At 43.0% G+C, this 12,317-nt stretch overlaps 1 protein-coding gene across 2 annotated transcripts in view; it reads left to right on the forward strand.

The window, feature by feature from the left end:
• Positions 1–5,250: 5,250 nt before the first annotated feature.
• Positions 5,251–12,317, forward strand: part of LOC120224473 (cohesin subunit SA-1-like) — a 194,583-nt gene continuing 187,516 nt past the window's right edge. For both annotated transcript variants that reach the window (XM_039222707.1, XM_039222708.1), the window contains exons 1-2: positions 5,251–5,304; positions 5,462–5,719. The gene's annotated coding sequence lies outside the window, so the exon portion shown is untranslated. The remainder of the gene's footprint in view (positions 5,305–5,461; positions 5,720–12,317) is intronic.

Consider the following 12,317-nt stretch of genomic DNA (forward strand, 5'->3'; position numbering starts at 1 on the left):
CTAAATAGTATTTAAGAATCCTTAGCTCCTGGGGAATCTGGGTGGTGTGGTTGTTTAAGTGTCTGACTCTGAATTTCAGCTCAGGTCATGATCCCCAGGTGGTGGGATGGAGCCCCATGTAGGGCTCAGCACTGGGTGTGGAGCCTGCTTAAGATTCTCTCTGTCTCTGTCTCCCTCTTTCTCTGCTTCTGGCGCTCTCTCTCTCTCTCTCTCTCTCACACACACACACAAAGATATAGATAAGAATTCTTAGTTCCTACTCATACTAGTGTCAGGTATCTTTTTTGATATTTTGTTCATACAAAATGGCTTGAAGCTGTTCATGAAAATTGTGGTATTTGAAAATCTTTGCCAAGAACTTTGGAATCTTGATTAAGAATTTCACAAAAGCAGAGGCTCCTGGGAAATGTGTGATTCTGTAACAAAGTCAACTCTTTATTATACCTATTAACTTTATTTTACCAAATAGCTAAACTTTAAATGTATCTAACCTTTGCTTATATTTATGATTTTTCAGACTAAATCAACTAATTTGAAGAATTTATAAGAAAATAGAGAGCATTTGGAAAAAGATCAAGGTATTTGTTGAATATCATTATTTTCGATTATACTTTGTAAACCAGGAATCATAGAAAACTTTTGTCGTTTTTTTTTTTTTTTTTTTAAGGGTGGTGAATGATAGACACAGACTTTTAGGAGCCTATTATAATTCTTATGTATAAGACAATGGGAGTTGGTGGGGAGGGACAGCCTTGAATAAGGATAAAAGCAGTGGGAGAAAAAGCCAGTGATCTCAATAACAATATCATGGGACTTTGGCTATTTTGAAGGGAAAGAGTCAAGACAAGCCCTACAAATCACAACCTAGGAGACTAGGTAATTATTTACAAACACCAGTTTAACTGTTGAGTTAAGATGGCAAAATAAGGAAAATTTTAGATTTCTCTAAACTCAGAAAGTTGATTACCTATGCCCTTGGATATTAAAAAAAAATTGCAAAACAGTTCTTAGCAAGATAAAAACAACACTTCAATAATACCAATGTTATTTCTATATCATTGTTAATTTGTTTAATACTCATAGCAAATCTATGAGATAGGTACTATTGTTATTTCCAACAACTGGGGAAAGTGAAGCACAAAGAGATTTGTCCAGGATCACACAGCTTTCCAGAGCAGCATGGTTCCAGAATTCTTGTTCTTAATTACTACACTGAGATTACAGTGTTATTAAGGGACATTAGGAAATTTAAATGAGAAAAATGCATTATTTAAAAATTTTTTAAAAATGTTTATTTATTTTTAAGACACACACAGAGAGAGACAGAATGAGCAGGAGAGGGGCAGAGAAATAGGGAGAAATCAGGAGACACAGAATCTGGAGCAGGCTCCAGGTTCTAAGCTGTCAGCACAAAGCTTGATGTGGGGCTCAAACCTACAAACTGTGAGATTATGACCTGAGCTAAAATTGGACGCCCAACCCACTGAACCACCCAGGTATCTCCAAAATGCTTTAAGTGTTTAAATTTTGAACAGAAACAGTAATTTTGGGAGACTTAAAAAAATTTTTTAGGGGTGCCTGGGTGGGTCAGTCAGTTAAATGTCCAACTTCAGCTCAGGTCATGATCTCACGGTTCGTGGGTTCGAGCCCCGTGTCAGGCTCTGTGCTGACAGCTCGCTTAGAGCCTGGAGTCTGCTTCTGATTCTGTGTCTTCCTCTCTCTCTGACCCTCCCCTGCTCACGCTGTCTCTCTCTCAGAAATAAATAAAACATTAAAAAAATTAAAAAAATTTTTTTTTAAAAGATTATATATTTCTGAGAGACAGACAGAGAGAGCCAGCAGGGGAGGGGCAAAGTGAGGGAGAGAGAATCCCAAGCAGGCTCTGTACCATAAGTGCAGAGCCTGGCCCTATGTGGGGCTCAAATCCACGAACTGTGAGAACATGACCTGAGCTGAAGTCAAGAGTGGGCCTCTTAGCAAAAATAAACTATTGGGACCTCATCAAGATTAAAAGCTTCTGCAAGGCAAAGGAGACAATCCATAAAACTAATAGACAACTGGCGGAATGGGAAAAGATAATTGCAAATGACATATCAGATAAAGGGTTAATATCCAAAATCTATAAGGAACTCACCAAACTCCACACCAGAAAAACAAACAACCCAGTGAAGAAATGGGCAGAAGATATGAACAGACACTACTCCAAAGAGGACATCCAGATGGCCAACAGATACATGAAACGATGCTCAGCATCCCTCCTCATCAGGGAAATACAAATCAAAACCACACTTAGATACCACCTCACACCAGTCAGAATGGCTAAAATGAGCAAATCAGAGAAATCTAGATGCTGGCAAGGATGTGGAGAAACGGGCACCCTCCTACACTGTTGGTGGGAATGTAAACTGGTGCGGCCCCTCTGGAAAACAGTGTGGAGGTTCCTCAAAAAATAACAATAGAACTCCCCTATGACCCAGCAATAGCACTGCTGGGAATTTACCCAAGGGATACAGGAGTGCTGATGCATAGGGCACATGTACCCCAATGTTCATAGCAGCACTCTCCACAATAGCTAAAACATGGAAAGAGCCTAAGTGTCCATCAACGGACGAATGGATCAAGAAGATGTGGTTTATCTATACAATGGAATAATACATGGCAGTGAGAAAGAATGAAATCTGGCCATGTGTAGCAACCTGGATGGACCTTGAGGGTGTTACCTGAGTGAAATAAGTCAGGCAGAGAAGGACAAATGCCATATGTTTGCACGTATAGGAGGATTAGGAGGAACTTAATGGAGGACCTTGGCGGAGAAGACTGGGGGAAATAGTGGGGGAGGGGGAGAGAGGCAAACCATGAGAGACTCTTGAATGCTGAGAACAAACTGAGGACTGATGGATGGGGGGGGGAGGGGGGAGAAGGGCATGGAGGAGGGCACTTGTGGGAGTGAGCACTGGGTGTTATATGGAAACCAACCTGACAATAAACTATATGTAAAAAAAAAAAGAGTGGGCCTCTTAACCTACTGAGCCATCTAAGCACCCCTATTTTGGGAGACTTCCTAAGTGAAAGAATATAGTAGAGAAGGACAGAGAGCTAGGAGTTGAATTACTGGATGGAAGAAAGAGGAAGGAGCCAGCAAAGGAATAAGACCAGTAAACCAGGTGGGTTGTAGATAACAGGAATTGTCTTAAAATAAAGGGAAATAGGGCTTTAAGGAGAGAGTAGGAACTGGTATGGCAAGAAAATGAGGAATGAGAAAATGGTTAGAACTCTGTTGACCTTAAAGTGTAATTTCATTTTGCTGTTATAAAGTCTGATTAATACAAGCTAAGGAGTAAAGTATAAATGGAGGTGGTGACTGTGTCCTTTCAGAAATGCGACAGTGAAAGTTGATGTTATAGTTACTAGAGAGAATAGAAGCATTGAAATTTTTAAAAAGACAATGGAAACTGTTGAAAAGCAGAAAAGAAACTGGTGGATAAGGACCTAAAGATCTAAGACCTTAAGAAAGTAGTGGCAGAAGGAAGTGGGAAGGGATGGCATTCTTGGTCCAAGGAGGAGTTGCTTTGGAGAAAAGGGTAGAACACGCTGATTTGATGAGAATTACAAAAAAAAAAATTTAACATTTATTTATTTTGAGAGAGAGGGAGAGAGAGAGAGAGAGAGAGAGAGAGAGAGAGAGGACGAGCAGGGGAGAGGTAGAGAGAGAGAGGGAGACACAGAATATGAAGCAGGCTCCGCTCTGAGCTGCCAGCAGAGCCTGATGCGGGGCTTGAACCCATGAGTGAGATCATGACCTGAGCCAAGGTCCGACGCTCAACCGACTGAGCCACCCAGGTGCCCCTTGAGAATTTTTGAGATCATCAACAGAATGTGACTACAGATATTTTAAGATGAAGAGAATATAAAACCATAATTGGGAATTCCAGAGCTTTGATTCCAAGAAACTAAATGAAGTTATCTATTAGTATGGATTGGGACAGGCACCTTTAATAACAAGAAAAGCTGGAAAGTCTTTGAGGAGAATGTAAGAAGTCAACCAGGGATTAGTTGAAAAAAAAATTACAAATGGGAGGCCAGTTGCGAATTCATACACGACCAGGTCGTGACTTCCTCCGGTGAAACAGTCACACGCTTTGTGACCTTTGGGAAAGAAAAGGGTAATTTACTGGAAACCGGGTCTGAAGACTAAAGGATTTGAGGGATTCTATAAGGCAGTATTAAAACAGAGCTGGCTCTAGCAATAAAGAATTGTCGTGAATGGGGCTGATGACCAGGGAGATTAAGGATCACTTTTGTATTGAAAAGTTGTGAGCAGGTTGGGGCGCCTGGGTGGCTTAGTCGGTTAAGCGTTCGACTTTCGCTTAGGTCATGATCTCACGGTTCGTGGGTTCGAGCCCCGCGTCGGGCTCTGTGCTGACTGACAGCTCAGAGCCTGGAGCCTGTTTCAGTCTGTGACTCCCTCTCTCTCTGACCCTCCCCTGCTCACGCTGTCTCTCTCTCTCTCTCTCTCCTAGAAATAAATAAAACATTCAAAAAATATATTAAAAAAAAAAAAAAGAAAAGTTGTGAGCAGGTGAAAGGTAGGAGCCACCGCCACAGAAAGACGGGTAGAAGAAGCGACGTTCAAGGACATATTTTGGTCACGATCTCACGTTAGTCAATTCTCACGTTCATTTCAGAGCCACTGAGAGTTGTCCTACGCTGTGGGAAGAGAACTCGTATATCCAAGGCTGAGGCTGTATTTTCCCAGTCTAGCTACATTCCTTTTTCACTAACTAGCCAATGCTGCCGCCTTATGCAAAGCCGGCACTATGGAAAGGATCTGCTTTACAGAGGCAGGGACGACGCCAATCGGCCTGGGGCAGGCATTGTAGCATCTAGATCCGCCAGGGAGGGCCTGAGCAGGTCTCGAAACCTTTTCACCCTCGCTCGCGAAAGCGCCTTCCCAACAGTCAACAATAAGTAGCTAGTACAGGAGAGGCGACTGAAGGGCTTGGTTGGCACTTTCACTCCCTCCTATTTCCGCACAATGCTTCCCGGACGTGGGATGGAGACAGCACAATTCAGACGGGGCTGCAAGGAAGCGCCAGTCTCGCGACCTGGGGAGGAGCTTTAGTGAACCGGCCGGGGGCGGGTCTCCCTCCCAGGTCTCGGAAAAGCTCCAAAAATGGCGGGCGGCAACTCGGTTAGCAGGGCGCGCAGGCGCCACCGTGGCCGTCTTTCTGCCAGCCTCGGGCGGCCCAAGAACCGTCCACAACGCCCTCACCAAGGGGTGTCCGCCGATTGCGATTGGCTGACGTAGGCTACCGCTCCGTGCGGGGGCGGGGTCTCCACGCAGCGGCCACGTTTCCCGCCCCGCTGGTGCGCGTGCGCGCAATCCCCACAGGAAAGCGTTTGAGCGCGTCCCCGCCGCGGTCCCCAGCTCGCGCCTCAGCTCCCTCCCCTTTCCGGGCAGGCCCGTCCCGTCAGCTAGGCAGTAAGCGCCGCGGCCAGCAGAGGGCGGTCCGGACCCAAGTCTGCAGCGGCGCCATTGGCGTGTGGAAAATGCCACCAGATGGCGGGTTAGGATTGCAGCTCCGTTGAAGGCGCGGCCCCCGCTCCCGAACCCCCGGCGAACACCCCGTAACAACCCCCCCACATCGGGAATAACACACCGGAGACTTTTGGGGGGAAACTAGGTCGACGGCCGGCGGCGCCCGGATGGGCAGCTGAGGTGAGTGCGGGCGGCGGCGACGGCGGCGGGGGGCGGGAAAGGGGGAATGCGGCGGCAGCGGCGCGGGGGTTGGAAGCGCGGATCCAAGATGGAGGCCGGGCGAGAGCGAGAGAGCGAGAGAGCGCGAGCGAGGAGCGGGCGGGCGGGCCGGGCGCGGGCCCCGCGCGGGGGAGGGAGGCCGCGTGGGCCTGTGCGGGGCGCGGCGGTCGCTGGCCGTCCGGGCGCCAAGGGGGGCGGCTCTGGGCGCGGCGGGCACCCCGGAGCCCGCGTCCCTCCCCGCCCCTCCCGCGGGCCTGAAAATCGTGCCCCCGCCCGCTCGGGCACTACAGCGACGGGCGCGGAAGCCTTTGTGGCGCGCTCGGGCCCGCCGCCAAGCCCGCCCTCCGCCCCCCCGCCCGGACTCTCGGGACTCGCCCGCGCCCGGCGGGGCCGGGCCGAGGCGGGCTGGTGAGAATGCCTTTCGCCGCCTGCCGCCCTGCGTTTCTGCGGTGTTTTAGCGGCGGCGTCGTCACATGACAACAAGCTCGCCTCAGCGGAGGGGCCTGGGGGTCGCTCGGCGTGGCGTCCGGCCGGGGCCTCTTCTTGGTGGGGTGGGGCAGGGGGCTCGCGACTGGGGAAGAAGGCGCTTCGAAGCCAAGCTTTCCCGCTATCTGCCCTCCCCGCCCCCGAAGGAGGCCTCCCTGTAAAACGTGTCCAGACCGGAGCACTGCCCCGCTAGTTTGCCAATTCCCCGGGAGAAGAGGCCAATAAAAGTTGTTTTCCCTCCTTTCTCGGGGTGGGGGCGGGGTGACGAGCTGGGAAACTGGAGTGCCTGGAATTGGACCTGGGCCTCGATTGGAGTGTCTGAACTGGGTGCTTCTTGTGCTCTAGGAACTTAAAAAATTTTCAGGTCTTAGGATTGTCACGTCACCCTTTCTACCCACATTTGAAATGTTATCGATTCTTTTCACATTGCAGAGAATCATGCCCGCGGCGTATAAATCATAGGATGGTTTTGGAAGCTTATAGACTCAAAACAATGCTGTTTGTATGTGATGATAGCCGAATTATTTGCTGTTGAAGTTCTTGTTCAGGTGATGAATATAGTTTATTCCTTCGCGTAGTCGTGACTAGAAAGGACTATATTTTGCATCTTAGGAAATACAGTGCTTGTGAAAGGATTTGAATTGGTATAAAGTTGTGTGATGTGTAACTTGTGTGGAATTTGAATACGACTCTACCTTTTAGTTTTCCATGTGTGTTTTAAGAAAATTGTTGAACATGAAAGGACTTATTTATATATGAAATATTGTACCATGTATGAAATATTGTACCATGTTCTCATGCTTATTGTGATGATTTCAGACTTAAAAATTGTAGAAGGAGGGAAATATTGAAGGATCCGGAAAGGCTATCTAAGGGTGTCTACTCGCCTTTGATTTTTGTCAACACTTAGAACACAAATTGCTTGCTTTCTAAATAAAGTTCTGGAAAACCTACAGGTGTTTTGCTAATTTTTTTTCTTAAGATTTTCAAAATGTATTTTAAATTTGTCCAAGTGTTCTACCAATGTTCCTTTTTATAACCAAACTACTTTTGAGTGGAAGTTTCTCAGTATCCACTTTAGGTTTTGATGTTCTGACAAAACTGAGTTGCTGAAATATATGTGAAATGTGGGAAATTAGGTTACTAGGATTGCTTCCTTTGAAGACAGTAATAAAATTACTGTTGATTTGAATGACTTTTTTAAAGCCTTAAGGGGAGCTTTAGGTGTAGGGGAAAAAGCTCTGGACTGAAGTTACCTTAAACATTACCCAGTGATGTCAGTCTCTGAACCTTACTTTTCTCATCAAAGTTTAAATATTTTATACATTTTTAGCTTTTCCCTTTTGATTCTGGATCTGTATATCTTCATATTCAGTGGTGAGGACATATATAATGCACTCTGGGGAAAAAGATAAACTCTTTGCAGCCTGGATACAAGGGTACAAGAGCACCTGGCTCCAGGGGTCAGTCACAGTGGGTCTTATTGGCTCAGTGTCGTCCTTATTGCTTGTGGGTGTAGTTTTGGTTCTCATCAAGGGATGCTTTGCCTTTGGGTTTTTGCCTGATTTAAGAGAGGAATGAAGAGTTTAATCAGTTAGAATGTACAGACTGAGGTCAAAATGGAGGGAGTTGGAAGTCCTTTCCTCTTCCCTTGTTTTTCTTTGCTGTTTAATCCTATAGTAAAGGAGTATATTCATTTTCTTTTGACCTTTAGTCTCTTCTTGAAGACCCCTTTTTAAAGCTCATCTAGTTCAGTTACACCTACCCAAGGTAATTTCCTTTTTGGCAAACTCAACTGATTAGGGACCTTAAATACATGTGTAAAATCATGTGTAAAATCTGTTTGCCATGTAACCACCAGTGGAATGATATCCCATTATATTTACAGGTCCCTCACACTCAGAGGGAGGGTAATTTATAGGATGTGGGTCATTGAGGGTTCTTAGAATTTTACCTGTCATTAGGAAAGGAGTATCTTTAGTTTTGCCTCTTTAGATCTAGACATACAAGGCGAGCACAGAGGGAGAGCAATAACCTGCTTGATAAATTTACTCATTCTTATTTGTCTCTAAACCTTATCCTTTCCCACATTTCCTAGTACCTCATTTTAAGTGCCTCACTCTATAAAAATATTTTTTTGCATTTAGAGGAAATTAAAAACTAGAATTAAAAAACTTCAGGTAGGGGCGCCTGGGTGGCTCAGTAGGTTGGGCAGCCGACTTTGGCTCAGGTCATGATCTCACAGTTAGTGGGTTTGAGCCCCGCGTCGGGCTCTGTGCTGACAGCTAGCTCAGAGCCTGGAGTCTGTTTCGGATTCTGACAGCTAGCTCAGAGCCTGGAGTCTGTTTCGGATTCTGTGTCTCCCTCTCTCTGTGACCCTCCCCTTCTCACGCTCTTTCTCTCTCAGAAATAAATAAAACACGTTAAAACAAAACTTCAGGTAATAAGAAAGGCAATAGGAAATTAATTATTATTCCTTCATACCTGTTGTTTTACCCATTTTAGAGATAAGATTGAGTCTAATACGGTAAGAGATTTTTTTGTTGTTTAAAATAAGAGATTTTAATGCTTAAGCTATTAAGTGACAGGCAGATTCACACACTCATTGCCCCAGGCTATTTCTGTGGCTTGATTGGTCTGCAGTTTGTGAAGAAGAAATTCTTTGTAAGGGTCAGAGTAGGGATATTATTGGTGGAACAAAGAAGGTAGCAGAAGTTGGTATGTGGGATGCTTTGGGTCCAAGAAGCAGAATATTTTCAAGAGGAGGCAATTAGGACAGTTTCAATTAAGGATATCAAGCTTTTAAAGAGTATATAATCAGGAGTTAAACTTGATTTCTTACTAGAGAGTTGATATAATAGGAGCCTGATAAATGTTTGTTAACTGAATAAACATATACATCTTTAGAATTAAAGATATTTCTAGCTAAGGTGACACTCCTTAGGGGGAAGCAAGAAGTGGAGACCTAAAAGAATATTCATATATAAGCCCCAGAATGAGATGCAGCTTGAGATGGGATTTAGGGTAATGCCTACAGAGAAGGAAAGGTTAGTTTTCTGTCATTTCAGTAGTTAAGAGGATAGAATCTCAGCTTCCTACCTTAGTGCTGAGAGAAACCTTGTTTTATTGAGAAATATGCTTCTTTTAAAGTGAGCTTTAAGTAGGTAATAGACCAGTTAGTTTTGTAGAATCTTTTCTTCATATAATTCATCCCTTATTGTTTCCCTTAGGTTTTTTTCCTCCTCTTTCAATTGTTTTTGCCAGTTTGTGCTTGAAGGACATCTTAAATCCTACTTTCTTTATAAAAAAACATTCCTTTGTACTATAGGCAGAAATGGTGCTCGGGTAAAGTTTGCCCATATGTCTCATGGAGTTTTGCTGTAATTGAACAGTAAAAGTTTCATGAAGTAACATTTAACCTTTATATAGTGCTCTCTGATATTTTCAGATTCTGTTTTTTACATTAAGAATGTTGGTTGCAACTCAACTACGTGATATCATGACTTAGAGCTGGAAAGCAGTGAATTATACCTTGGTAATCAGGAGGGTGCCAAGTAAAACCATAAGAAGAAACCATTTCACTGCTATCAGATTGGCAAACTTTAAACATTCTGATAATATCAAGTGTTGGTGAGAATGTAAATGCAAGAATATAATTTGACACAGTCATTTTGCAGAAGCATTTGTTTTATCCTTGATTTCTATGATAATTTTCATTTGGACAGAGTATTTCATATTTAATGTTTTGTTAGGGATTTGGGGATACTCATAAGGGATATTGCTTTGTAGTTTTCTTTGGTTGTAATGTCTTAGTCAGGTTTCAGTATTATGATTATGGTGGCCTCATATAATAGGTCTGTTTACTGAAATAATTTAGCATTGATCTTCATTCTCAAGTGAGTGTTTACTAGAATTTACCAGTGATACCATCTAGAGAAGGTTTCTGATAACATTCAAATTTTATTTTGTTAGTAGACATGGATGTTTAGATTTTTTTCATCATGCCAGATTTGATAAGTTGTATTTAAAAGACATTTGTTCATTTTATTTCATTTATCGATATAAATTGTTTACAAGATTCCCTAATGTCTGTAGGATCTGTAGTGGTATCTCCTCTTTAATTTCTTATGGTGTATGTTCCTTTTTTTCTTAAACAGTCTCATTCTTGGTTTACCAGTATTACTGTCTTTTCAGGTTAATAACATTGCTAGTTTTCCTCCATTCATCTTCTCCATCTCATTTTTTCTTCTCCTTATACTTTTCTTCCACATATTTGCCCTTTTTTCCCTAGTTTTTTTTTTTTTTAATATTGAGAGGGAGAGGGAATGAGTGGGGGAGGGGTAGAGAGAGAGAGAGAGAGAGAGAGGGAGAGAGAGGGAATCCCAAGCAGTCTCCGTGTTCAGTGCAGAGCCTGATGAGGGGCTTTATCCCATTAACTGGGAGATCATGACCTGAGCTGAAATCAAGAGTCAGAAGCTCAACCAACTGAGCCACCCAAGTGTGGCATCTCTTTTTTTCTAGCTACTTAAAGTGGAACCTTAGGTGATAAATTTTAGACCCCTCCCCTCCCCTCCCCTCCTCTCCTCTCCATGTTTGTTTATTTTTGAGGGAGAGAGAGAGTGTGAGTGGGGGAGGGAGGAGAGAGAGGGAGACACAAAATCTGAAGCAGGCTCCAGGCTTTCAGCTATCTCCACAGAGCCTGATGTGGGGCTTGAACTCATGAACCGAGATCTTGACCTGAGTTGAAGTCTGACAGTTAACTGACTGAGCCACCCAAGTGCTTCATAGACATTTTCTTAGTTTTCTCTATGTTACTTTTGATTAAGTTTTCCTTTTCTCGTATGGCTGCTACCTAGCCTTTCAGCTCTATCTCTGTACTGTGCTTCTCTTTGAGTTTTTACTTTATAATTGGATTACATACTTGTATCTTAGCCTATCTGCCCATCTTTGTTCTGTTTTATGTGTGTATTGAGCATTTACTATGTACCAGTAAATGTTTTACAGTAACCTCATGCGGTGGTTATTGTTATATTATCCATTTTACAGGTTAGATTAAATTTAATATTGATTAGATTAGATTAAATTTCCCAAGTTTGTGATGAGAGAGGGGCACAATGTAAAGAGATCTTTGGAGCATTCTGTTTGTTGACCTTAGTAGTGGTTATATGGGGGGTTTGCTTTATAGTCTTTTAAACTGTTATTGAGGTTTTTTGTATTGTACTGCATTATTGGTACAGCTCAAAAAGAGGGGAAAAGTAAAAAATACTGAGTTGTACGATCTCTCTGTGTAACATCTTTCCTGATAACTTCAGCCAACATTTATCATCCCCTGTATATTTTCATTTGTTCTAAATGTATTATTGTGTTTATTGTTGCCATCATAAGATCTGGTAAGAGGTAGTCTTCATGAGGCATAGTATCCTGTGTAGTATTGTAGACTGATTGTCCTAAGACTGTACAGCTAATAAATGATAGAGCCAGGATTTAAGCCTAGGTTTACTTTCAGAATCCAGACTCTAAATCTCTTAAAAGGTCATTTTTCTCTCAACCTCATTTTTGCATGTTGAAATTCTTTGCATTTTGGAGTTTATTTTATGGAGATTTAATTTTCTTTCTTATCCTACCATGTAATGGTTGTGTGGTCTTGGGTAGAACGTTAAATTTCTGGAGGTCTCCATTGTGTCATCTCTATGATGGGAATCCAGTTAAGATTTTTTTCAATAAATGTTTTTGAGGGCCAACTGCATGATGAGTAATGAGTATATAAAATTCATAAATACATAGGTTTTGCTCTTAAGTTTCTGTTCTATTAGGAGAGATTAAAAAAAAAACCTAAAACAAAAACCCCAAAGCAACAAAAGAAACCAACAGGAATAATATATGAAATTTTGTAGAGGGGGTTAGGTTCAAGATACTTTGGAGGCCTAAAGTGCAGAATTAAGGAGACGATGGCTTTCTCCCTGTTGGTTCCCCCCCCGAAATAATAAATGGAAGCGACAAATAAGAGTCAGAAGAGTTTTTCAGCAGAGTCCCTTTATATTCTATTCATGGTAACATTAATAATGAAATATTA

This window comes from Hyaena hyaena, unplaced genomic scaffold, assembly GCF_003009895.1.
Source record: "Hyaena hyaena isolate Hyena2069 unplaced genomic scaffold, ASM300989v1 scaffold_1176, whole genome shotgun sequence".
Classification (NCBI taxonomy): domain Eukaryota; kingdom Metazoa; phylum Chordata; class Mammalia; order Carnivora; family Hyaenidae; genus Hyaena; species Hyaena hyaena.